The sequence below is a fragment of the Lepidochelys kempii genome, chromosome 3 (assembly GCF_965140285.1).
Source record: "Lepidochelys kempii isolate rLepKem1 chromosome 3, rLepKem1.hap1, whole genome shotgun sequence".
In the NCBI taxonomy this organism is placed as follows: Eukaryota; Metazoa; Chordata; order Testudines; family Cheloniidae; genus Lepidochelys; species Lepidochelys kempii.
Genome location: NC_136382.1, coordinates 149,808,104 through 149,833,311, shown reverse-complemented (window position 1 = coordinate 149,833,311; position 25,208 = coordinate 149,808,104). Strand labels below are relative to the sequence as shown.

The following is a 25,208-nucleotide window of genomic DNA, read 5'->3' as shown; positions in this document are numbered from 1 at the left end:
CAAATATAGCCAGCTCCCCAGGCATTCTGACCCAGTTTGACTCACCCAGCCTGGACCTCACTGGAATCCCTCCTGAGTTACACTGGCATGAGAGGAGAAACAGACCTTCCAGGGAGAATCCAGGGCTGCAATAACAGTGGTTAGTTACCGATGGGGTGTAAACGATCACAAACAGCTGCAAGTGGGTGCCTGGAGTAAAGCTGTGCTACTGACCCTGATCTGGCACCAGGTGAGTGTGGAGAAAGAGTGTAACACACATGCTGAGGGGCTCGGTTGGTTGCAGCAGCTAATAGGTGGGCACAGAGTAAACTGAAGAGCTGCTTTATCTTACACCCACCTGTTAGTTACTTCTCCCACCACACACTCCCCGCTTAGTGCATAAGACAACTCCTTTCAAACCCCCACATCCAATGCCAGATCCATGCCAGTCACACAGCTTTCCCAGAGCATTCACTCCCACCTGCTTCCCGACCATTCCACACAGTTCTGCTAGAAGTGGCCCTCAGGCTCAGAGTCTGATCAGAGTTGTACAGTGTAAAGCCAGTACTACTGCCTGGAGTGACTTCACATGTACCCTGCTGTAACTGACAGCACAATCAGACTCTGGGTGTTTACATCAGACTAAAGAGTTTTCCGTGAAAAAGAGAGAGAGCTGGCCCATTGAGTTTGGGGTAAAGTTTCCCTGCAGATTGAACTTCTAGGATCCCTGCCTACTACCCCTTACCAAATGCCCCCATCCTACCAGCCAGGTGCTCTCGATAGCTCCTTCATGCTCTCTGTGCCCTGGGCATGCTCCCAGCTCCCCCAGAATTACGCATATTTTGGAACAGTTCTTAAGAGACTAGCATATAAAGTAGATCATTAGGGAAACTCCCACAAACACAGCCGCTTAAATAACAGCGCAAACAATGCCGTGTTCTCACAACAGGAGGAGGACTCAGCCCCCATGCTCCTGGCTCCCTTCAGCTGCAGCAATCTCCCAACCCCCCTGCTTCCGCAACATGTGACAGAATGGAAACCGACCTGTTGTCTAAACCCAGCTGCAGACCCTTAAATCCCGCAGCTGGGAACAACTGGCTGGTTTGGGGTGAGGATCCCCCTTGCCCCAGTGGACAACAAAGAGAGATTTACCAAGAGGGCAGGTGGGTCTCCGTCAGTCAGGTCGCTCCAGACCCTTCAGGCTGCCCTGCGGCTGGTATCTGAGCAGTCCCACAAGCTGAGGCCAGCACTCTTGATGTGGGAGGGGAAAAGCAGATACAAGAACTGACCCGGGCCTCTTTCTGAGAAAACACAAAGAACTCTCCCCTGACAACCTACTATGTCAGAGGAGTGGCGATAAGCTACTCTCAGTGTGGATACCAAGCACGTGGGACAGGGCCTGTCTCCCCGATGAGATGTCACACAGGGATCCTGGTTACTTATGCCCACTAGAGATTCCCAAGCACTTCTGGTGATGCAGGGTGTTACGTCCTGTGCCCTGGCCTCATCTCAACTTGAGCAAGTCCATTCAGCCACCCTCACTCTCCTTGCTGTTTCAAACAGATACTGAATTCCTGCCTTGCTTCATGGCTTAAAAAATTGTGCCATGTCACTGTGCACTGATAAAAGGCTGCCACGCTCCACCCAAACAGTGGCTGCACTGGAGCAACCGGAGAAACATTGTGTGTATGTGAAGGAGAGTGTTTAACAGAGGTGACGCCAGTGAACAGGGGGTGGGGGTGGGCACTGTTTCTATACAGGCAGTAAATCTGTGTGCATTCCCACTTGAGTGTAACGCAGTACGGATACAGACAGGTTGGAGGGAGGGACCTGTGCCCCAGGGCCAGAGCAGAACTCTGGCTATCTATCTCCACAGAGTTAGCCACACACAGGCTGTCTCTGCTCTGCCCCAGACTCAGTCAGGGAGTCTAAGGGCTGGGGTGTGCAAACTGCTAGCCTGCTGAAGGAAAGATCTATACACATTTGAACTGATTTCCTGCCTGGGCCAGTTTTCTCCCCTAGAACTTACTGTGATGGTTCTCAGGGTACCCAGAACTTGGCACCTGCTGCCTCCAGAGCAAGAGAGCTTGCCTGTGGTAGCTAGGTATTAGCTCCCTGATACCACCAGCCTTCCTAGCTAGTACAGTAGGTTTTCCCCTAAAGTTCAGTCTGTTGCAAAGTTGGCTGACTTCAGACGAACCAGGATCCAATCTTTTATGAAACACGCTCGCTTAACAAGACGTCTTCTCGGTGAAGGGATGCAGAGGATCATTCTCCATGCTGTGATAGAATGAATTAGAATTTTGTTTTCATTCACAGACAGGGTGACCCTATCTGTTGTATCCTTCCTTTTACCTCCAAGTGGTTTCAATGTTTATAGTTTGTCTTTGATGGTTTTCTATTCACTGTTCTCAGTTGCTGCAATTGTAGAAAATTGAGCAATATGTGACATAATCAGTTAGCGCGGGGGGGGGGGGGGGGAGGAAGAAATGTTCGCTTCCACTTGAATGGGCCATCACCAAGATGACTTAATGCTTCCCTGTGGACTCATTTTTACTCCAAGACCATAAGGTACAGCTTTCAATATAGTTACATTATTCCTTAAACATTACACATACACACAATGGTTATAATAAGTATTAATAAGTTACAAGCACTCAGTAAAGACATCATATGCTACCCTTCATGGATAAACACCCAGAAAATGGTGTATGAGGTGGAGTGAGTTTGTCAGGTCTGAGACAGGAGTTGTTTGTAAAGAACAGTGAGCCCTTTGCCCAATGGTACCAATTGGCCTCTGTGTCACAAAGACCCATTCCTACCCAAATCCTAAGTTCACCAGAACTAGGACCCTGGTAGGTCAAAGCAGGCTTTGGAGAAATTAAAAGTGGTTACCACAGCAATAACAAGGAAGAGCCAAGAGCAGCTGACTGTAAAATACCTAGGAAGGGAGGGAAGGAGGTTGGCCTTGCTCAGAGAAGCAGATGCCACTGAAGTATCCTAGGAGATGCAAGCCAGGTCATTGAGGGTTTACAGAAGGAGGCTCTGCCATAGAGTTAATATTAGTCTATTAAATATCCAGTGCCCACCCAGCATCCAAAATTGTACCCAATGCTTCAGTGTTTAGCCCCATGTCCCATGGTGCCACTTCCAAGCCAGCACCATGGTAGGCAGCAGTCAGTCCCAGGCCTTACTTGGCATTCTCCAGAGTCCTAACCAACCTCCTCCTGCTGAGCTGTCACAGGCTGACACTGCCCCTTTAGGGCAGAGCAGAGCCAGTGCATCCTGAGCCTCATCAGCTCACTCCAATTCAAAGGGTGGGGCGGCACTGGGTGCTACCAAAGATCCGGAAGAGGACCCCCCCCGAGAGAAATATCTGGTGACTCAGGGCTGCCTGGCAGCACTGACTAGAGGAACAAGGAAAGAGGCAAGTTAGCACTACCAGAGTCTGTATGTTTGGAACCTGGGAGAGGGCTGAAGGTGGGAGAGCAGCAAGAGAAGGTTGCTGGCTGACATCCCCCAGCCAAAGAGCCAGAACTGGAGGCAGGAGGAGAAGCAGCAGCAGCGGGAGCTGCCTGTTGGCTCTAGCTGGAGATGGGGACAAAGGAGGGTGGAAGGCAGAGGAGTAAAGGAGGGGCCTACCCATTGCCACCTCCAGGGCTTGAAAGCTGGTACCAGAGGAACTGTGAGAGGGCTGGGGAGAGTGAGGGATGCTTCCCTGGCAAGGATGCTGCCAGCAGAGAGGCTGGGGAGTTCCTGCTGGGAAGAACAGGGGTTGCACGCCAGGAGGAAGGTCTGGGCTGGCTGTCCCAGCAGAGGGACAGGAGGAGTGACAGAGTCTGGGTGTGGCGGGTGATGCCAGAATGTGGTATGTATTATGCCCATGGCCAAGAGGATGTGTGATTTTCAGGACAGCTTGCACTGGGGTGATAAATGGACTATGGTTTGGGACTTTTGGTAATAAACTCACCCCAAGGAAGGGCATTATTGTAGCAAGAGAGCCTGCACTGGAGTTCTTGGGTTACCGGAGAGAGGGACACTAAGGGCAGGCCACACATGTCATACCATGGCTTGCCACCTGAGGTGCTGCAGACAGGGCTGCCTTCTGATACCGGCCATCGTTGGGAAAGGGAAAGGTGGTACAGCAGAACCTCAGAGTTGCAAACATCAGAGTTATGAACTGACCGGTCAGCCACGCACCTTATTTGGATCAGGCAGCAGCAGTGACCAACCCCTCCCTCCCCGCCCCCGCACACACACAAATACTGTACAGCACAGTACTACATTCAACATAAACTACTAAAAAAATAAAGGGAAAGTTAAGAAAAGAAAGACTTGACAAGGCAAGGAAACTGTGCTTGTTTCATTTAAATTAAGACCGCTAAAAGCAGCATTTTTCTTCTGCATGGTAAAGTTTCAAAGCTGTATGAAGTCAGTGTTCAGTTGTACACATTTGAAAGAACAGCCAGAACATTTTGTTCAGAGTTACAAACAAACTCCACCCCAAGCGTTGGTAACTTGGAGGTTCTACTGTAAGTGCTGAATGGGGTAGTTGGAAAAGCTCTTGTTCAGTGGTAGTGCTGGGAAAGCCTTCATCCAGCATAGTGGTGGCAGTGGGGGATCCCACACTGATTCCTGCTTCCCTAATGCACCCTGATTTTCACCCCTTCACAGATCTTCTCCCTTTTTCCCCAGGTCCCAAGGATACCTGAGCGCACACACAGTCCTTGCTCTCCTCACCAATCCCTGCCCCAGAGCCTAACTCTTTGCGGCCTGTGTGTTTGAAACTAGCATTGAAACCCCCATTTTCACATCCCTCTGCAAAGAGTCCTGCAGTTGCTCACTATCCCCCAGTTCACCAGTCTGTGCAGCAACAGGAGAGAGGAGCAAAGTCTCCTTTGTGGGGCAGTGTGCATAGGAGGCGGGAGGTCCCTGGGGGTGCTGGAAGGGAGTGGGAATGAGGGGGGTGGATTCCAACCTTGTTGCTTCACTCTTGGCACAAGGGTCTAGAGTCAGGACGGAGTCAAATAAGAGAAAGAAAGAAACTAGGGGCAGATGAGAAGCTAGCATGAATTGGCAGAGCAACCGAGAGGGTTCCTGGGGAGATTATAACCTCCTGCTCCTTGGGTACTGGGCCTGTTCTGCACAGCTACTAGTCAGTGGGTTAGGCCCCAGCCTCTGCTGATGCTCAGAGCAGCCTGGGCCTTGTTTGTTTTCAAAGGGCAAGGGTGGCTGGTTCCAACATGACAACAGCTAATGCTAGCTTTCCTCAGGTGAGGAAAATCCATCTGTGTTTCTCCTCTGTGTTTCTGTGGCTGGTACTGCAGCTTGGGGGACAGTGATTGCTCTGGGGATTTCAGAAGGGTGGACCCCCAATGTTAAAGGTGCCGATATTCCCCCCAGGGGAAGTGCCTGGGAGCTCTCAGAGCCAAACACACCCTGGCAAGGGATCTTCCCCCTCCCTTGCGAATAAGTCACATTTCTCTGGCTCCTTTCATAGCTACAGGAATCACTTGCCCATCACTGAGACATACTCCTCCAAAGGTGGCTGTGTTTATGTTTTTGTTCCCTCTCCGTTAGAGTGGCCATGTTTGCTGGGCCCACTCCTCCCTGACCACCATCTCCAGGTGGAACTACACAGTGCCAGGAGCAGCCCGGTGGTGTTGGAACAGCCGGGAACAGCTGTGCTGAGCTGGCTGTAAGCTGGGAATCGCATTCCCCCCCACAGGGGGTTAAGCTGCTAAGAGCTGCCCTGAGCTGGTCTTGGGCTAGCAGCTGCCATTCTGTGGCTCTTAAGAGAGCATTCAGAAGCCTAGGGCAGCCAGCAGCCTCTCCCAGGTGCTCACCCTCTGTGCTCCCCAACTCTGGCCTGTTGCTGGTTTAGCCCTGTAATTCACCCCCAAGCCTTAGCTGCCCACAGCAGGTTAGACCCCGACTCCCTGGGGAAATACAGAGTGAGGGTTGCCCTGACCCTGAGGGCAAGGGGCCGCTTGCAGAGCTTGGGGCTGCTGCACTTATGCAGCTCCTCTCCCACTGCTTGGTGAAGGTGTAGCTTCCACTCAGCTATTTCTACTATTCAGCTGCTCCTGCTTAGCTATTTTTAGGAGGCCGCTGGGCTGGGGAGCCCAAATGAGACTTGCAGCTGGTTCCAATTTAGAGGTGGAGGGGGAAATGCAGCCAAAACCGAACAAAATGTTCCGTGGGCTGACCATTACCATTTCCCCAAGTTGCAAAGATTTATGAGGGGGGGGCCTGTGGGGCTCTTCCTTAGGATTGGCAGCCTCACTAGGAGCTAGGCTTGCCACTCAGCTCAACCAGCTGCCTGCTGTTCCCAGCGGGATGTCCGGTGGCAACGAGGCTGGGATTTTCTGCCCTCTCCATCAGTCATGGCCAGTTCTTAGTATGGGCATGACAGAAATGCAGTAACTATTTTGGGTCCCAGCCCCCAGAGGGCAACTGGCCCCTCCCTCTCTACCAGACAGAGGCAGAGCAGGGCCAGAGCCGGTGCTCTGAGAGGGAAAGGGACATGCCTGTGTTATCCCCACCATGGGAAGTGGGGCAGGGAGAGAGGCAGAGGCAGGAGAGGCTTTGGGGCTGAACCGTGGGCCTGGGGAAATGCTTGGCCCTGCTCAGGGATGCTGAAGTGGTGCAGCTTTAGTACCAATCCCTAACGCTCTCCAGCAGCAGATCTGCTAGCACTTTCCAAAGGGGGTCAAAGTATTCTCTCCCTTTTACAGCTGGGAAACGGATGCAGGAAAGTGACGTGACTTGCTCAAGGGCTCTGCAGGTCAGTGGAGGTAGAACAGGTGCCCTGAGTCCCAGGCTCCATGCCCTGGAGGTCAGCTGCATTTGAAAGAGGCTACCCTGGTATCGGTTGCTAGCTCAGCCTCATCAGGTGGGCAGGGGCATGAGACTTCAGTGCCAGGGAAGGGATGGGCAGGTGCTACATGGGGTGGCCCTCTAGCTCTGCTGCTGCCCCTCAAATCGGAGCTGCTCTCTCCCACCGTCCTACTTTCACTCACACTCTCCAGACAGACTATTGATTATATCAGCTGGGCTAGTGAGAAGGGTGGGTGGATGGGGGAAGGACAGGCTGAGCTCTGCAAACTCATCTCACTTGTGACCCGAGTCAGAATGTGAACCCAGCTCTGCAGAGGTGGAAGGCCAGTGCACTAACCCTCTCCCGTCAGCTCTCCACTTTGCACCCTGAGTTACATCCCCCAAACTCTGCTACAGGCTAAACAGGAGTTTCTCTGCACTGGACCTTGGGGTAACAGCCTGATGCTAAGGGGCCATTCGCTCCCCATTCTCCACGACCAGAGAGGTGTCTGTCACATGGCTGGAGCAGGGGTGTCCCTGGCACAGGCATGGCTCCAAGGAGCAAATGGAGAGTGGGAGTGATGCTGTGGCCAGGTCTCCTCACCCCAGCCACATAGCTGGAATTAGGTTGGGGAGGCTTTCCCACTAACATGCCCTCCCCAAAATGGCCCCGACATTCCCCCACCGGCTGAGGGGGATCCCTGGTCTTGCAGGCCACATCCTCCCATGCTGCAGGCAACTCACAATGATGGGGCAGAGCCCTCCCCCCCCCCCAAGGATCGGGTAGCCCCAGGAGATGCTGATCTTCAAACCCCATGGCTGAGAGAGCTCACGTGCAATGCAGCCAAGTACCAATGCCATGGGCACTGCCCACAGCAAGGGAGCTGGCTGGAATGCTAGCTCCACCCCTTCAACACAATCACACCCATGAGCAACTCCCAGGAGGTCTCCCCCCACCCCTAGGCACACAGGGCAAGATGGGACAAGCAGAAGGACCAGCAGGGTCACTGTGAGCAGTCGAGAGGCGGTAGGGTGTGTCCCTGTGTTTAGCGCAATGAGGCCCTGACCTTGAGTGGGGCCGTAGATAGCTCTGCAATACAAATGATGAGATGCCTGTTGCTTGGCCAGGGCAGAGCGGGTAACCTGTCCCCCTGCAACTAGACACCCTCATGCAGACCCCCACTACTGGCTGTCAGTCAAGGACCAGCTGGGGCAGCACATGTCCCTAAGTTCTGGGTTCCCAACCTGGGACAGCTGGGGATGGATTGTCCGGGGTGCACCCACAGCTCCCATGTACTTTAACTGGAGCTGCGGGTGCTCATGCCTCTGAAGTCAGGCCCTGGCCCTTGTCTCAGCAGGCACACCCACAGCTCAGTGAGAGCAGCTGAACACCATGGCACTATTTGCTAAAAAGCTCTTTAAGGTGGGGACTCTGTCTCCACCAACATCACCCACAGGAGGGAGGCATTACTAGCCAGAGGCACAGCTGCAAGACCATGAGCCCCTCCGTTCTGAGGAGGGGGCCTGAGCAGGCCAGCCCCTCCCTGGGTGCAGGCTGACCCACCTAGAGATGGCTCAGAGTCTCACTAGAGCCTGTCCCAGAGTCTTTAATGTCGATACGTGTTGGAATGTTTGTGGGCTGGGATGACTGATAAAGGGCCCATTGGCAGAACCCTGCCTAATTAATAGCTTTCTGGCACATGCGCCTGTGCGAGCCACCGGGAGGTTATTGTCTTTGTTTAGACAGCAAAGTGATGTAGTAGGGCTGGAGTTTATCTCTATTGAAAGTTCCTTTCAGCCCCAGACATAGGGTTTACAGCGGAGAGTAGCTGACAGGAAGGGATGGGGCCCAGTATCCCCCCCAAGCAATGGGAGAATCAGAAATGGCTCAGCTCACTCCCCACTTCAGGTCTGGCCTTTGCCCAAAGATCATGACTGCTCCAAAGCCAGTGCGGAATCCTGCTATCTACTGCATCATGGCAGCCCCACTGGTGTGACAGGGGGTGCCGGGAAGAACAGAGAAGAAGGGGCCAGCCACACCAATGAGATCATCACGCTTTTCAGTTGGCTGGTCCTGGAAGAGCACCAAGAACTGATCCCCCTCCAGCATGCACCAAAGTCATGTTAGGGTGGACTACCCTTTCTACAAAGACCCCACGGGGGCCTTGACTCCAGCCTAGAAAGGAAACTGGCTCACACGGCGATTGGCCAGTGTCTGTCTAGACAGGGCTGGGATGAGGAGATGCCTCAGTCGAAAGGTCTGGATTGTACTTTATGGGAGAAGAGGAGAAACAAAGACTGTACTAGAGCCACAAAGGGAGAAGGTGCCAGAGCCAGGCTAAAGAATCAGCAGTTCCTGGATCCATTTCCTGTGCTCTGCCCCCTAGACCAGGCTGCTCTCTCACTGTCTCAAGAGTACTCCAGTTATTTGGAAGTCAGTTCCTGGAGGATGTACCCAACACAGGGAGTTGAAGGCTTGGCTGGTGTCAGCAGCTACTGGCAGAAGCTACATTCTGCACCAGGCTGCAGCTACATCAGCATCAGAGGGGCCCATCAAATGGAATTGATAGTGAGGCCCTAGCACTGGGGCTGGCCATCCCCTCACTCCCCAGACAGAGCCCCTCTCTGGGCTCACAACTCTAAAAGGAGAAATCTCTCTCTGCCCTTCAGACCCAGCATCCACCGCAGAGAGGAGAGGGAAGGTTGGCCAGAGAGCAGGGCTCTCAGCGGACAGTCTGCATGAGCTGAGGCTGAGCAAGCCCCGATGTAGAGCCTGGTGAAAGAGCAGGGAGGAGCAATCTGTGCCTGCAATCTCCCCTCCCTCTGCCCAGGAAGAGACACCAGCCCAACTAGCCACCACCCTGAGCAGGCTTCAGAGAGGCACCGCTCCCTCTACCCAGCTGGGGTAACAGTAGCATCCATTCCCAACAAGCTTTACCAGCGGTGCACCCAGCAACCACCTCCTTTCCTGCCACCACTGGGGATAGGGGGATCGGCTGTGTTTAAGAACACACAGCACAACAGGCAATGAAGGAGAGTCCCATTTACAACCAGCACTGGAAGAGACATTTTTGAGAGACCAAGCTGAATTGCCTGAATTTCAGTCTGGGCAAAACAGCAAGGTTAATAATGCTCCTCTTCTTGCCAGAAGTGCCTTGAGATCTTGAATAAGCACAAACAGTCAAGCCCCTTGGCAGCATGGCATGCCCTAACGTACACTAGGATATGGAGTTCCATACTTTGAGAAAGCCTGCCCCATACAGAGTCATGCCCATGAGTCCTCCTCCGCCTTCAGCGAGCACTCCTTAGCTTCTGAGAGCTGATGGGGTTGTGACTGTGAGAGAGAGCTGCAGACTTCTTGCAGGCACACCAAATAGGGGATGGGAGATCCTATAGCACTAGGCTGTCCAAAAAGAATAAAATCCCTGCGTAATTCACAGAGCAATACCATGGGAGTACCACAGCAGCTGGCTTCACCAGAAATGGCATCGAACCCACAACTGGATTCTGATGTAAGACATTCTAGGAAGAGACAAAGGCGTTTCCTTCAACCTGGTGCCAGAACCAGACGCGGCTGGTTGAAAACCAGAACTGGCAGCTCTCCTGTGCTCCCAGCTCAGCACAGACCAGGGAGAGGGGGCCAGGATGTGTCTCTACGGTCTAGACATGGAAAAATCCCCCTGGAGAAGAGTTATAAGTGTCTCACAGGATGGAGTGTCCGTTGCTTCCCTAGGGAATCTCTACCACAGGCTGGTGTGGGGAGATAGAGACATGCTGCAGCAAATCCAGAGGCCCCTGGGAGAATCTCCAACTCCTCTGGATGGGGATCTCAGGGTGAGCTGTTTTGGAAGACAGGCCTGTGGAACAGAAAGCTTCTGTTCCATCCAATGGTAGGGACTAGACCAGGGGTAGGCAACCTATGGCATGTGTGGCACTCACACTGCCTGGGTCCTGGCCACCGGTCCGGGGGGTTCTGCATTTTAATTTAATTTTAAATGAAGCTTAAACATTTTAAAAAGAAAAGGAGTACTTGTGGCACCTTAGAGATTAACCAATTGAAGTGAGCTGTAGCTCACGAAAGCTTATGCTCAAATAATCGGATGCATACTGTGGAAAGTATAGAAGATCTTTTTATACACACAAACCATGAAAAAATGGGTGTTTACCACTACAAAAGGTTTTCTCTCCCCCCACCCCACTGTCCTGCTGGTAATAGCTTATCTAAAGTGATCACTCTCCTTACAATGTGTACGATAATCAAGGTGGGCCATTTCCAGCACAAATCCAGGGTTTAACAAGAATGTCGGGGAGGGGTAGGAAAAAACAAGGGGAAATAGGTTACCTTGCATAATGACTTAGCCACTCCCAGTCTCTATTCAAGCCTAAAGTTAATTGTATCCAATTTGCAAATGAATTCCAGTTCAACAGTCTCTCGCTGGAGTCTGGTTTTGAAGTTTTCCTGTTGTAATATCGCAACTTTCATGTCTGTAATCGCGTGACCAGAGAGATTGAAGTATTCTCCAACTGGTTTATGAATGTTATAATTCTTGACATCTGATTTGTGTCCATTTATTCTTTTATGTAGAGACTGTCCAGTTTGGCCAATGTACATGGCAGAGGGGCGTTGCTGGCACATGATGGCATATATCACATTGGTGGATGTGCAAGTGAACGAGCCTCTGACAGTGTGGCTGATGTTATTAGGTGTCCCCTGAAAAGATATGTGGGCACAGTTGGCAACCGGCTTTGTTGCAAGGATAGGTTCCTGGGTTAGTGGTTCTGTTGTGTGGTGTGTGGTTGCTAGTGAGTATTTGCTTCAGGTTGGGGGGCTGTCTGTAGGCAAGGACTGGCCTGTCTCCCAATGTTTGTGAGAGTGTTGTGTCATCCGTCATCCATTTCCAGCACAAATCCAGGTTCCCCCCCCCACCAACCCACTCTCCTGGATTTGTGCTGGAAATGGCCCACCTTGATTATCATACACATTGTAAGGAGAGTGATCACTTTAGATAAGCTATTACCAGCAGGAGAGTGGGGTGGGGGGAGAGAAAACCTTTTGTAGTGGTAAACACCCATTTTTTCATGCTTTGTGTGTATAAAAAGATCTTCTACACTTTCCACAGTATGCATCCGATGAAGTGAGCTGTAGCTCACGAAAGCTTATGCTCAAATAAATGTGTTAGTCTCTAAGGTGCCACAAGTCCTCCTTTTCTTTTTGAGAATACAGACTAATGCAGCTGTTACTCTGAAACCTGTCATTAAACATTTTAAAAACCTTATTTACTTTATATACAACAATAGTTTAGTTCTATATTATAGACTTATAGAAAGAGACCTTTTAAAAATGTTAATATGTATTACTGGCACGCGAAACCTTAAATTAGAGTGAATCAATGAAGACTTGGCACACCACTTCTGAAAGGTTGCCGACCCCTGGACTAGACCGTCCCGCAGCATCACTGTGTTATCTGGCTTCCAGGGTGGATGGAAACAGCTGGGCTCTGCCTGTTGTTGTTAAACAGGGTGTGGCATTGGCACACACCTCCAGCTGGAGCAGTGCAAGCGGCTGGAGAAGCCAGACAAGGTGGTGCAGTTCAGATTCTGAGCCGGCCTGCAAGGTCTATGGCAAAGGTGTTAACTCACTGCGGAGAAGGCTGAACTCCATTTTAATTCTGGGCTGGTGTATGAGGTTATGACAGTGTTCTCCCAGGGATGGGTTGCACAAAGATCAACGGGAGCACAGGCCCTTATGTACTAAGCAAGCTGTGTGATGATCAGTTCTTTGCACAGCATCACTCAGTGGGAGAACACGTTCCCCTTTAGAGCCATGACTATCTCGGATTCATTTCTCTTCCTTTCCCCCACCCTCCTTTGTTTCTCTCCCTCTTCCCTGCCTTTGTGTTCTCCTCTCTTCCCTCTGCACATCCCAGTTTCCTCACCTTGTGAACTTCACTCCCAACTAGAGCTGGTCAGAAATTATCCATGGGACTGGCTTTCTGTCACAGAATGCTTATTTGTCTAAATCTAAGCTTTCTGGGGAGATGGTTCCATTTCACTGAGGGTGCCACAGAAAGCAGGCGGGGTTCTGGTTTGCTGATCCCTTGCCCATCCGGCTCCTGGCTCTTGGGGCTTTCAGGTTCCCATCAGCCACCCAAACTCCTTGGTAGCCCAGGGTCTGTAGCCCCGAAGGCTCCCCTTTCTGTCACAGCCAGTAGCTTCCTCCTCCTTGGACAACCTAGGATGTGGGGCTAACTGCAGAAGGTGGAAGACTCTGGACTGCACGTAGGAGGCCCTGCTCCGTGTGTTCCGGCTTCCAGGCAATCACAGTGAGGAGGAAGGTCAGGCTAGGCCAAGTCCTCAAGTGACTGAACAATAATACTAACCCGCCAGCACTAGCCAATTGATTAACATCCTCCACCCAGGAGATAATGAGGTACTAGCATTAATTCCTCATGGTAGGATTCTTCCTCTCATTAAGTAGCTTGGTAAGGGGAGGAGGTGCAGGGACACCCTGCAAGACCCAAGCTCCTCACTTCCTGTGCCTGGGATCCCAGCCCTGCTGTGTGGGTTGAAGCAGATTCCTTCTCACCCAACTCCTCACCCTCCCATTTCTGAAGGTTTGTCTTCCCTGCAGAGCTAACTCGTGTGATCTATGCTCAAGTTACTCCTCTCAAGTTGGCCTAGCTTGAGTGACAGCAGCCACACTATGACATAACATGCCAGCTGCTGTGTCTTCACTGGCTCTGCACTCACTCGCGTGTAGCACTAAGGGTACATCTACATTAGAAACCCTACAACAGCACAACTGCAGTCAGACCGCTGTAATGTAGACACTACTGCAGTGATGGGAAGCGTTCTTCCATCACTGCAGTAAATCCACCCCTCTGAGAGGCGGTAGCTAGATGTACAGAAGAATTCTTCTGTCGACTTAGCAGTGTCTACACGAGGGCTTAGGTCAACTTCAATACGTCTCGTAGGGGAGTGAATTTTTCACACCCCTGAGTGACTTAGCTAGGTCGACCTAACTTTGCAGTGCAGACTAGCTCTGTGATTGCTGGAGCTGTTTCCCATGGCTCCTTGTGCTGCAGTAAACTAAGCCGCTCTTTGAATTCTTTCCCAGTGAATCGTGGGAAGGCACTGGAGGACTAGCAGCACCTGGGTGGAGCTAGCTTGCGTCCGCATTACAGAGTGGTCACGTTAGCGACTGGTGAGTTTTGCTCACTCAAGCTTTAACTTATACCCCTGAAGGGCCACACTCCAGTCAGGGTTGTGGGTGTGTGGACAGGACTCAAGTTAACCGAGTGAAGACAAGCCCTGAGAAACTCAAAGCTATTTAGGGCAGGAGCTGGCTGCTGCCACAGAGACAAGAGGATTACATGTTCTGGGATTTCACAAGAGGGACTGGGGATTTCATGTTTTGGCATAGACCCTGGACAATAAGGGAGCTGTCTGCTCCAGCTAGCTCAAGGGACAGGCCTAGGGAGGCAGCTTGCTGCTCAGGATGAAAAGGGAAGCATATCCCAGCTGTGACATTTGGATGACTTGCATACCTCTAACCCAAGGGAACCTGCCAGGTGTGGGATTGGGGGTCGACACTCATGATGAGTCTCAGGGCCGACCCCAGAGCCTGGTCACCATCACCCCCAACTCATAGCTGGAAGGTGCCCCACTCAGAGAGTGGGCAATGGCTGGTACAACTGAGATCTTAGTCAGCTAAACTGGCACTAGTGCCCAGCAAGGTTGGGATACCCCCATCTGGCTTCTATAAAGTCTACTAAGGAGGGGTGGGCGCAGGGTCCAGTGTGTGGCGGTCTCTGGTCCTGCTCCTATCAGATTCACTATTAATACAGTTGTCACTCTCAGGAAAAGAAAGAGATGCTCACTAAAATTTCCGGGGTGTCTGGTCACCCCATTCAGAGCAATTCCTACCTTGGTCATCCTCTACAGCCACTAACCAGGGGGAGTGCAGGAGACGAGGCAGCAGGGCCAGATACAGGAAGCTACCCCAGACCACCTTCCAGCTCCTCTTACACAAGAGCCTTCCAAACTGAATCCATGTGACACAAAGGGGTTACAAAGAGAGCACTCTAGCTCCCCACAGCCATCAGAACACAGCAGCTTCCCTAGTCCCACACACCAAACCTCCTTCAGAGCTTCCTTCTTCCACCTCCCCTTCCAGCACTGCTCTCCTCTCCAGCACTGCCTACACCCTTATTGGGCTGGATCTGCCCACGGCAGACTGTATATTCCTCGGGGCTGGGATCTTGCCTTAATCCCGCATGTTTGTAAAGCGCCCCACACACAATGGTGGGTACTACTGACCTAAGAGCAACAACATGAGCAGCCCCGAACAGCCGCTCCCATCGTGGGCACTGAAGACATCCACCCCTGCCCAGTGCCACGGCGGTACACGGTAAAGTCCAGCGCCTGGGCCAGGCTGCATGGTACAGTTGGGACACCGCCGCCACCACCTCCCACCCGCTGCCCCAGCAGTAATCATTACAGGGACATTCAGCCCCACCTCGGACAGGGAGCAGTGCCGCAAGGGTTAACGACCATTGCCTGGCTTTGGGGAAAAACACGCTCCTAACACATTCCACTTCCTTGCCCTACTCCAAGGAACTGGCAACTGGCACCTCCCTACCCACGCCCCGTCCACTGGGTGCTGCTAGCTTCCTGTGCCCGAGACGTTCAGGCGGTGACACTGTTGGTGAACTGGGACACACCCCCACACCCGGAGAAGTGCCTGCTTCGGTTACTCCACAAACTCCTGGGGTGACGACCAGCAATGGGGCAGGCTCTGCCCGAGGCATCTGCGTACAGCAGCAGGAAGCAGATTTACACGTGGCTGGCAGGAGAGAGACGGGGGAGCGGCTTGTGGGAAGGAGAGGGGAGGGGGCACCGACCCGCAACACCCGCTGCTCGGTCGCTAGTGCCGGGGACCCATGTGCTGGGCAAGGAGCAGCTCGGCCTCCCCTACCCGCGAGCCAGGCAAGCGGGTCAGAGCCCCCTCCCCCCATCGGGATCGGGCCCCTTCCTCTCCTACTGGGGGATGAACGGGGCGGGGGGGGGGTGGACTCTGCTTCCCCGGAGCGCGCAGTCCGCCCCCCCGCCGCCAGCGGCTGATGTCCCGCCTGTCCCAGGGCGGCGGCGGCGGCGCAGGAAGGGGGTCGGTGGCCCAGCCTCACCCACCTGCTCCGGGACGGCTCCGCGTGGCCACACTCCGACGGGCTCTCAGTCCGCTCCCGCGCTGCTGCGGCTGCTGATTGCCTGGGTGGTGGAGGGAGCCACATGTAGCCAGCGAGCTGCTCCGGCTCCGCCCATACCCTCCTTCCTCTCCTCCCCCAGGCTCAGACCTCCCTGTTCCCTCGGCCCCAGGCCGGTGCCCTCACTGCCCCCGCAGCACCTTCCCCTCCACCCTTTCCTTCCCCAGATACCCTCCCTCTGCCCCAGGCTGGCACCTTCCTCTGTCCCTCTCCGCTTCGTGGCTGGTACCCGCACCCTCCCTAGCTCCCTTGCTCCTCCTCGCAACCGGCAGTCCTTCCACTCTGGCGGGCACCACCCCCTCGCTTGTTCTCTGATGCCCACCCACTAAAGCATTCCTTGCTCTTCCCCTCTGCAGGGCACCAGGTGCAGCCTCCTCCACTCAGGAACCAGCCCAGGGCCCAAAGTGGGTCATGGATATTTCCAAAGCTAGGGGCTGGGGATGAATCTTAACAAGGCTCTTGAGTTGTCTGCCAGGCACCACAGCCCTTGGCAGAGAGCCCTTCTCCTCTTCAATAAACCCCACTCTGTCCTGGGTGCCTATTAAACAGGCAGCAGGAGCCAGGAGATGCCAGGGTTTATTTATCATTCCAGAAACTCGTGAGCCACCGGCGCCTCCTAGAAATTCTGCTGGGAGTCAAGCTGGCTTCCTCCTCTCCATTCATTGTGTGCTGCACAGGGGATCTGGCATGAAAACAGGCTCTTTGCCCCCTCATCTGCTACTCCTGGGCTTATTCCCCAGCTGAGCTCAGGATCCTGAGGGTCACAGCACTGCCACCCCCACTGCAGCCCCATGCGGAGGAGCAAGAAGCCTCCAAAGGGGCAAAGAGCTTATTTTCTCGTTGTAGTCCCCAGCACGCAGCAGTCAGGGAGAGGAATGCACAGGACCAGGAGCAGAACTGTTTCTAACTGGCCTACTTCTCAGAATCCCTGCTACTCTGAACAGCTGTTCTAGCATCACTCAATAATGATTGCTCTGCCCATTTTTGGCCCCTTCCATGTGAGGATCCCAAAGTACTTTACAGACATCAGTGAATTCAGCTTTTCAGGCCCACTGCATGGTTTAGGATCCTGCTCCTCAGCTTGTAGATGGGGAAACTATAGCACACAGGAGGGACAATGACTTGCGTAAAGTCACACGGTGAGTCAGGGCAGAGGATTCCTGGCTCCCAAGCCAGTGTTTGAACAAATAAGCCATCCTTCCTCTGCTTCAGAACACCGTTCTTCAAAACCAAGTGGCATGGACTGAAGGAGCTCAACTCCCTACACACAACCTCCCCGGTGCGAGTCTCTGCCTACCTCATCAGACCAGTTCCGCTTCTGGCTGACGTCCCACGTTGGCTGTCCCCAGGCTGGGTGCATGTTGCAATACATTTCCCAAAGCACCGGAACACGTATGCTGACTCTGTCTCAGACCTTCTCTAGACTAGGAGTGAAGGTGTGACGTTAGCACACGTTGGAGGGCGGAGAGACTAAAGCTTTACCTAACTTTACCTATACTGGTACAGTCAGTGCAGTGCAACCTCCTAGTGTGACACAGTTATATGTGTACAAATGTGCTTCAGACCAGGATAGGTATTCCCCTTCCTTATGGGAATAAGCTATACTGGCAAAAGGCACCTTTACACCAACATAACTACGTCCACAGGAGGGGTTGCACCAGTGTAACTATATTAGTAAAACAAAACACAGCCCCCACCCAAATATGTGTAGGTCAGACTTCAGCAAGTGAACATCCCATCATAAACCTAGTCTAGGCAAGGCCGTTTTGCTGAGGCTTGCCCCGTAGGGTACGTCTAAACTAGAAAAAAAGGTATATTCCTAAACTGAGTTAGCCATCCCCATTAGAAATACCACTACTTAGTACCTAATCTAAATGCATTATAGAATCATAGACGTGTAGGGGAAGGGAGCTCAAGAGATCATCCAGTCCACCCCCTGTGTTGAGGCAGGACCAAGTATACCCAGACCCTCCCGGACAGGTGTTTGTCTAACCTGTTATTAAAAAACCTCCAGTAATGGGGATTCCACAGCCTCACTTGGAAACCTAATACAGAGTTTAACTACCCTTATAGTTAGAAAGCTTTTTCCTATTATCCAGCCTAAATCTCCCTTGCTGCAGATTAAGTCAAGCACTTCTTGTCCTACCTTCAGGTAGGTCAAGGAGATAAAGAGGACAGGTGCTCTTGTTAACAGCCCTTAACATATTTGAAGACTGTTACCAGGTCCCCCCTCAATCTTCTTTTATCAAGACTAAACATGCCCAAGTTTTTTAACTTTCCACATAAGTCAGGTTTTCCAAACCTTTGACCAATTTTTTTTCCCCCTCTCCTCTGGGCTCTTTCCAATTTGTCCACCTCTTTCTTTGCCATTGTAGGGGTTGACCCTACAGGATGCACAAGAGAGAGATACTTGTATTCAATCATCATTAGGGTTAACCCCATATCCATAGGGCAGTCATTACTCCTAAAGAGCTAGGAGCCAATCTAATCTATAAGTTTGTTTCAAGTCACCTGTCTGCAGACTTAGGGCTTGTCTACACTACCGAGTGGGGTCGATCTAAGATACGCAACTTCAACTACGTGAATAGCGTAGCTGAAGTCGACGTACTTAGATCTACTTACGGCAGTGTCTTCACTGCGGTAAGTCGACAGCTGATGCTTTCCCGTTGACTCCGCTTGCACTTCTCATTCTGGTGGAGTACCGGAGTCAACTGGAGGGTGCTCAGCGATTGATTTATCGCGTCTATACTGCTGATCCAGCAGGTAGTGTAGACAAGCCCTAAGATGGCCTGCCACTGGGGTCACCTTTGCAACCGTGAGATCTAGATTTTTTTTAAAAAAAATCAAATCTTATAGGGGACGCATCAGAGAAGTCAGTTACTTTGTCTCACCACAAACCAGTCCAAGCCAACCATTGATCAGAGCAAACACAATCAGTCATATTTCCAGCTGACATACAGTGATTAAACTGATTAGACTGGCTCTAAACACACCGTTGTACTAAAAGCAACCTCTGCTTGTGCCCTGGAAATTAGCACACAAATGTAATCATATGCTCTCAGTACACAGCACCCCTTCCTATGTGTAACTCAACTAGACAATGAGGTCACAAGCAACGTTCCCTCTAATTTTTGACAGGCCATGTGTGCAAAAAAATTTCTTCTGTGAAAATTTTTGTGTGCGCGGTGTTTCACTGTGTGTGGGGGGGGTTAGGATCTGTGTGCGTGCGCACATGCACACAGCTTAGAGGGAACAGTGGTCACAAGAACCCAGAACCAACGGCAATGGCAGGAAACGGAAACTGCAACTGCTTACCCAAAATCCCTCCTATTGCAGCCATCTTATGTTATTAAGACACACACAAAAAACCCATCTGACTTTTTGTCAGCTTCAGATGGTGACAGAAATTAAAGATGGAAAAACCTCCAGTAGATCCCAGCCTCTCCATATCCCAGGGCAAGATTATTCTCTGTAGTCAGACTTCTGCAGCTGTGGAATATGTTCCAGAATCCAACCCTGGTTGAAGAATCATGCTCCAGCATTGCACTTTAATTTAAAAAAAGAAAATGTTTGTAGCCCTTACAGTTGCAAAAAAGCCTTGAAAATATGATCCAAATGTAACCAAAGCAGTGATGCCTGAGTCTGCAAACAGCCGGAAACAATAGCTCGGAGAGGGATGAACCACCCCATTCACCTTAATGAGGCACTGACTCTGAGACTGAATATCAACATAAACAACACAGGGGCTGCTGATCTGAGGGTATTATTCATTTCAAATCAAAGTCATTCAAAGCCTTCTTTTGTCATGTAAATGAAGCTCTTAACGAATCTCCCATCTGCTACATCAGAATGTTGCAGAATCAAGGGGTCACGCTGCAGAATTCAGGCCCATCTTGCCAGAAGTGTATGGAGCCTGTCCTATAGCCTACTTCTCAGAGCTTTCTCCCCTCTAAATTGACATGTCTTGAGTGATGGGAACTCTGTCAGGGAAAAATCTTACTGTAGGAGTAAAGACAGACAGAACCTAAAATAAGACTCAGAGGCCAACAGAAACAAACAAGATCAGACAGAGACTTGCCCCTGCGCTTCAGCAAACCTAAGAGTTAATGATCTCTAACTTAATATGCCTTCTGTTTCAAGTGCAATGGGTCTGAGACGCACCAGAAGGTCTCACTGAAGTCTATGGGTGCTCAGCCCCTCTGAAGATCAGGCCCCGCATGTCCTCTTGAGACCTCTGCACTCAGGGCTCAGAACTGTAAACTGAAGCAAAAATCCAAGGTAACAATCTGCTGTAGATTCCACAAACTCTCTGAGCAAGTCATCCACAAAGCTGTTATTTGTGCCCCTGTAATTTCAGGAAGCGAGTGCTCTCAGGGATGTGGACAGTCAGAATGCAAGGGGAAGGGAGACACCACCTCCATCTGGGAGGATGTCATAGGAAGTTTCTACTTCAGGACCGGACATTTATATCCCACTGTGTTCCCCAAAGGGTTCACAATCAACATAGTATTTAGCGCTTTCAAGCTTCAAAGTACTCGACAGACATCATCTAATTCATTCACAGACCTCTGCAAGAGACGCCGGAGCTTCCAAGCACAGGAATAAATTTCCCTTCAGTAGAGTCTCTAAGCTTAAAATCCATTAGTGCCAAATCGCACAGCAGCCATCAGTGGCCACCAGAAGACACAAGCCCAGCAGAATGTAGGAAATGACAGAAGGACATAGCAGTTTTTATTTTCAAAGTATTGTATGCACACAGAGGCCCTGATCCTGCAACTGGATCTGTTCAGGCAAACCCTTGGCCCCTGTGGATCCAATTGCAGGAGCAGGGCCTTGGGTGAGGTAATATCTTCCACTGGACTAACTTCTGTTGGAGAGAGAGACAAGCTTTCGAGCTTACACCTGAAGTAGAGCTCTGTGTGGCTCAAAAGCTTGTCTCTCTCACCAACAGAAGTTGGTCCAATAAAAGATATTACCTCACCCAACTTGTCTCTCTGATATCCTGGACTCGACACAGCTACAACAGCACTGCAAGGCAGGTAGGCAAGTCAATGTTGTTATGAGAACTTACCCAAGAACGGAAATCCAAATGGTTGGGCTACTTCTTTAAACTCCACCTAGCAAACAAAAACTTCTGGCAACTGCCAAAGGCAGAACTGAAGCAGGCTTCACTCAATTAGGTGAATTGAAAGTCATTTCAGGGCAGCATCCACTCAATGATATTTACGAACACGTCTGCCTTTGTTGTGTAACTCACATCACAGCGAGAGACAGGAGTGCGTTTGAAGGTGACGCTAATTCTGTTAAGTAGCCCTGGATCTGAAGTGTAATTAGTGACTTGCAGTTCATGTGGAAGGGTTTTCATTACAAGGCAGATGAATCACCCTGTATCCTGTGACTCCACCTAATCCACATGCAGCTAGGAGCCCCCACTTGAGCAGCTACAGTCTTGCCAAATATCTTTCCAATAATATCTCAGTCACTGACCAAAAAAAAAAAAAGAAAGAAAGAAAGATTCACGCGCCATCACAGCACTGCGTCTAAGCTATTTGGCAGGAACAAACACCCACAGTAACCTAAGATACCTTTGCTCAATCCTGGAGAAAACCAGGGCTTTGTGCAGAAATCAGCACTGAGAACTTTACAAATTATAGCTACCGCACACTGAGCTAAACTGTGTTCTGGATTACAATTGCTGCCTTGGAGTCTAAGGGGAAGTAAGAGCCCCCCTTATATCCCTGCATAGCCTCCCTAGGGAAGATACACAGGCATAACTGGGGGCTGTGTGCCCACTACTCCTTCCTGACCTGATGGATGGGGCAGGGCAGTGCATTGGCTCCAGCCCCTGTAATGTTCTCATTAACACAGCTGAACCCTCATGGTGTCATCACAATTTGCTTCTGCTACAGGCCAGCAACAATTCTGGAGCAAGGGGGAAGCAAAGAGGACGCTGTTCCTCTCTAAGACCTCCCCCTGCACTGTTTCTAGGGTGGCACAGCTACAAGCCAACCCCGCTTGCACCAGAACCATGATGCAGCCCACTGGAGCTTCTGAAACTTTCCAAAGTGTGGAGCGATGGACAGAAAACTCCTCACAAATGGGCCATTTGTATCCTTCCCCTTCAGTTATTTCTTTTAAAATCCATAAAAAATGTGCTACATGATCTCCTTTTACACATCCCATTTCCTGCAAAAAGTTTAACAAAAGCTTCATTTGTTTTCAGCCATTCAGTGTCTTCTACTTAAGTAACAAAACCCAAAGGGAAAAAAACAAACACCTGTCTTCGAGGGCAGCAGCAGAAAATGGGATTTGCCCTAGGCATTGGGCAATACACCAGATAATCTCAGGGTCTATTTTTTTCCCCTTGGCCAATATTTGATTTCTAGGGCCCTAGAGCTGGTCAATATTTGTATGATCTCAGTCTGTTTAGAATCCTTTACACTTTGCACCCATACAGAACCTTTTGTCTGGAGATCTGAAATACTTTACAATCATTCATTAACTAACCCTCACAACCCTTCCACAACATGTAGAGTACGAGCACTATCCTGGGGTTACAGATGGAGAAACTGAAGTGCAGAGAGATTAAAACGTCTTGCCCAATCTCACACAAATGTGTCAGTGGCAGAACTGGAAACATAGCCCAGGAGTTCTAAAGTATCAGTCTCCCGCTCTAATAACATGACAATATTCCCTTACTGAGCCTGGAAAAGCATCTGGACTTCCAAACGGCTTTAGCTACTAGACTTTGCTTGCTAGTGAAGTACTGTTTGCTCCCTAATGCACAGGCAAAATCTAGTATTGCTGTTGTAACACAGTCTGGGGCTGCCTAGCACCCCTTCCCTGTATAGACAAGAGCAGCAGAGACAAGGATCTATAGACACCTACAAATGAGGAATCACAAGCCTGTAACTCTTATGCGTTCCCATGCCCTTTGCCAGTTGGCACCAAGAGGTCCTGGGGTCACCCCTCCATCATTTTGTTCCAAAACAGAGCTCAGTTTAGAAGGTACTGGAGAGCATAGGAGTCTGGGGGCAAGGAGCCTTTATCCTCTAGGCTACTGCTGATTCCAGTTACAGCTCCGGTCAGCAGTGACTGAGTTGTCCTCTTCTGACAGATGTTCGAGGGCCCACGTGTGAACTATGTGAGTTGGTGGATTCTCAGCCCAGTTCCTGGGGGACGTGTGTCCATGACACAAAAACCACCATCACTTTTGGCACTTATTGGCCCACTTGCTGGCAGTCTCAGCAGAGGCCAAGGAACCACTAAGATGGAGCTCCTGTCTAGAGAGGGTCCCTGCACAGCAGGGCTGAGGACCACTACACTGGCCTGGGCAAGTCCTTGGCTCTGTGTGTAGAGGCCACCCGTCTGCAGAGATCAACCTGGCACCTGTTGTCACCAAATCCATTCAGGGTTTTCTCCAAGTGGATTTCCTGTTCTAAGCTCCCCGGGCCTGACAGCTATGGGCAGGATGCCAAGAGGTCACCCTGCTGCAAAGGGCTCTATAGGAGCAAAGGCAGAAGCACAGGACTTGTGTCATTAGTGTCTCATTAACACAAAAACAAGTCCATAAAACTAGCCATGCAAGTCACTCTGCCATGGTCTGCATCCTTGGGACTGCGGAAACCCTCGCTGGCCCGCAGGCCCTCTTAGCACACCTGGAGCCAGCTTGCTGAGCTAATCCCTCACTACCAGTCATGAGACCCAGAATCTAGTCTCCCAAGCACACCTGGTCTTAACCAACCATCTGTTGTGCACTGCAGAGCAGGCCATGCTGCAGTAGGGAGGACAGTAGCGGGGACAGAGCTGCTGGATGGGCTAGAGCGCTCACTTACCACATCCAGTGTAGAGCAGCTGCCTCCTTGAAGCCCTGCACAGCTGTGGAGCCTTGTAGTGGATCACACACTAGTTTGCAGCAGCGGCCCCTGCCCTGATCCTGAAACTGGAACATGCTAGCCTTGCCCTGGCTCTGGGAGAAATGGGTTGAGTGGTGTAACAGATGTTTCCCATCTCAAAGCTGGAAGCAGCCCCTTAAATCACCAGCTATGAATAGTGCTGAGAATCAGGAGCTGCTGGGAAACCGACAGAGAGTTTATTAAAAACAGAGAGGGGTGGCGGGTGGCAAGGAGTGGGGCTGAGGGCACAGCCATGATGAAAGGGTGCATCTGGAGCAGAATCCCACTCTGCATGTCCCTACAGATGCAGGAAATGACTGCCTTTTCACTGCTGTTCTTATCAAAAAGGGGAAGGGGGCATGTGTGTTTTAATCAGCTGTCCCAAGTGGCGCTGGAACTATTTCAATTGCCAGCCAGTTACTGACAATGGGAAATAAACCCACAAGCTGGGGCCTAGCAATTAGGTTAAAAATGTGACTTTAACATCTGCTGATGATTCATTTGTAGACAAAAATAAACAATATGAGTGTCTCTATTAAAAAACACCAACCGAAGAAACAGCAGCAGCCGCCTGGTGTGTCCTTAGGTTCTGGGGATGGGGTGCAGAGCAGGGGTGATGCATTATTTTATTTTTACCTCCTCACTTTGCCAGGCTGGGTCAGAGATCTATGGGCATGGCAAATCCACCATCACATCTATTACATGAAAGCTTAGAGGTTTCGTGGGAAAGAGCCAGGGGGAGCTGGCTGGCTGATTGAATAGCCCCTTGACAGAGGATGACAGCTCAAAGCAGAGGTTGGCCCTTGTGTGTTTGAACAGAAAGTGAGGAAGAGGTGGCAGGACAGCTGGGAAACTAACTTGGTTTCTTTTTGCGGGCTGGTTTGTTTCCAGGGAAGAGTATGTCACAGTCCTCTCCCAAGCTCTGCCCACAGCTTGAGTTCTACTCACTGGCATCATCACTCATAGTGGACTGTGCAGATCTTCAGTGTGATCTTCCCTCTCCTTTCTTGCATGATTCAACCTGAAGTGAAATAGTTAACAAGGCTGACATTTACATGATCCTCACCTTGATCATAATTAACACCTCACAGAGAAGAATGGGGGCAGTTCACATGTCCTAGAGCACCTGTATCAGGCTCTCTGCAGACTTAGGCATTGCTGACATTTGTGTCACGATTTGAAGTTTTTCCTTCACAATCTGAAGGGCTACAGATTTATTTTAGCTGAATGCTGAGAAGCTGCAGCACAAGCT

At 51.0% G+C, this 25,208-nt stretch overlaps 1 protein-coding gene across 5 annotated transcripts in view; it reads right to left on the bottom strand.

The window, feature by feature from the left end:
• SLC29A1 (solute carrier family 29 member 1 (Augustine blood group)) overlaps window positions 1-25,208 on the bottom strand; it is a 57,263-nt gene that overhangs the window by 18,298 nt on the left and 13,757 nt on the right. Inside the window, exons 1-2 of one of the 5 annotated variants that reach the window (XM_073338503.2) lie at window positions 1,132-1,639; window positions 46-125 (exon numbers count right to left, since the gene is read on the bottom strand). The exons of 1 other annotated variant lie outside the window; for it this stretch is intronic. The gene's annotated coding sequence lies outside the window, so the exon portion shown is untranslated. Of the gene's footprint in view, window positions 1-45; window positions 126-1,131; window positions 1,640-15,987; window positions 16,121-24,904; window positions 24,928-25,208 lie in introns of those variants that run through there. 3 more of the 5 variants (XM_073338507.1, XM_073338504.1, XM_073338505.2) reach the window with 3 other exon arrangements.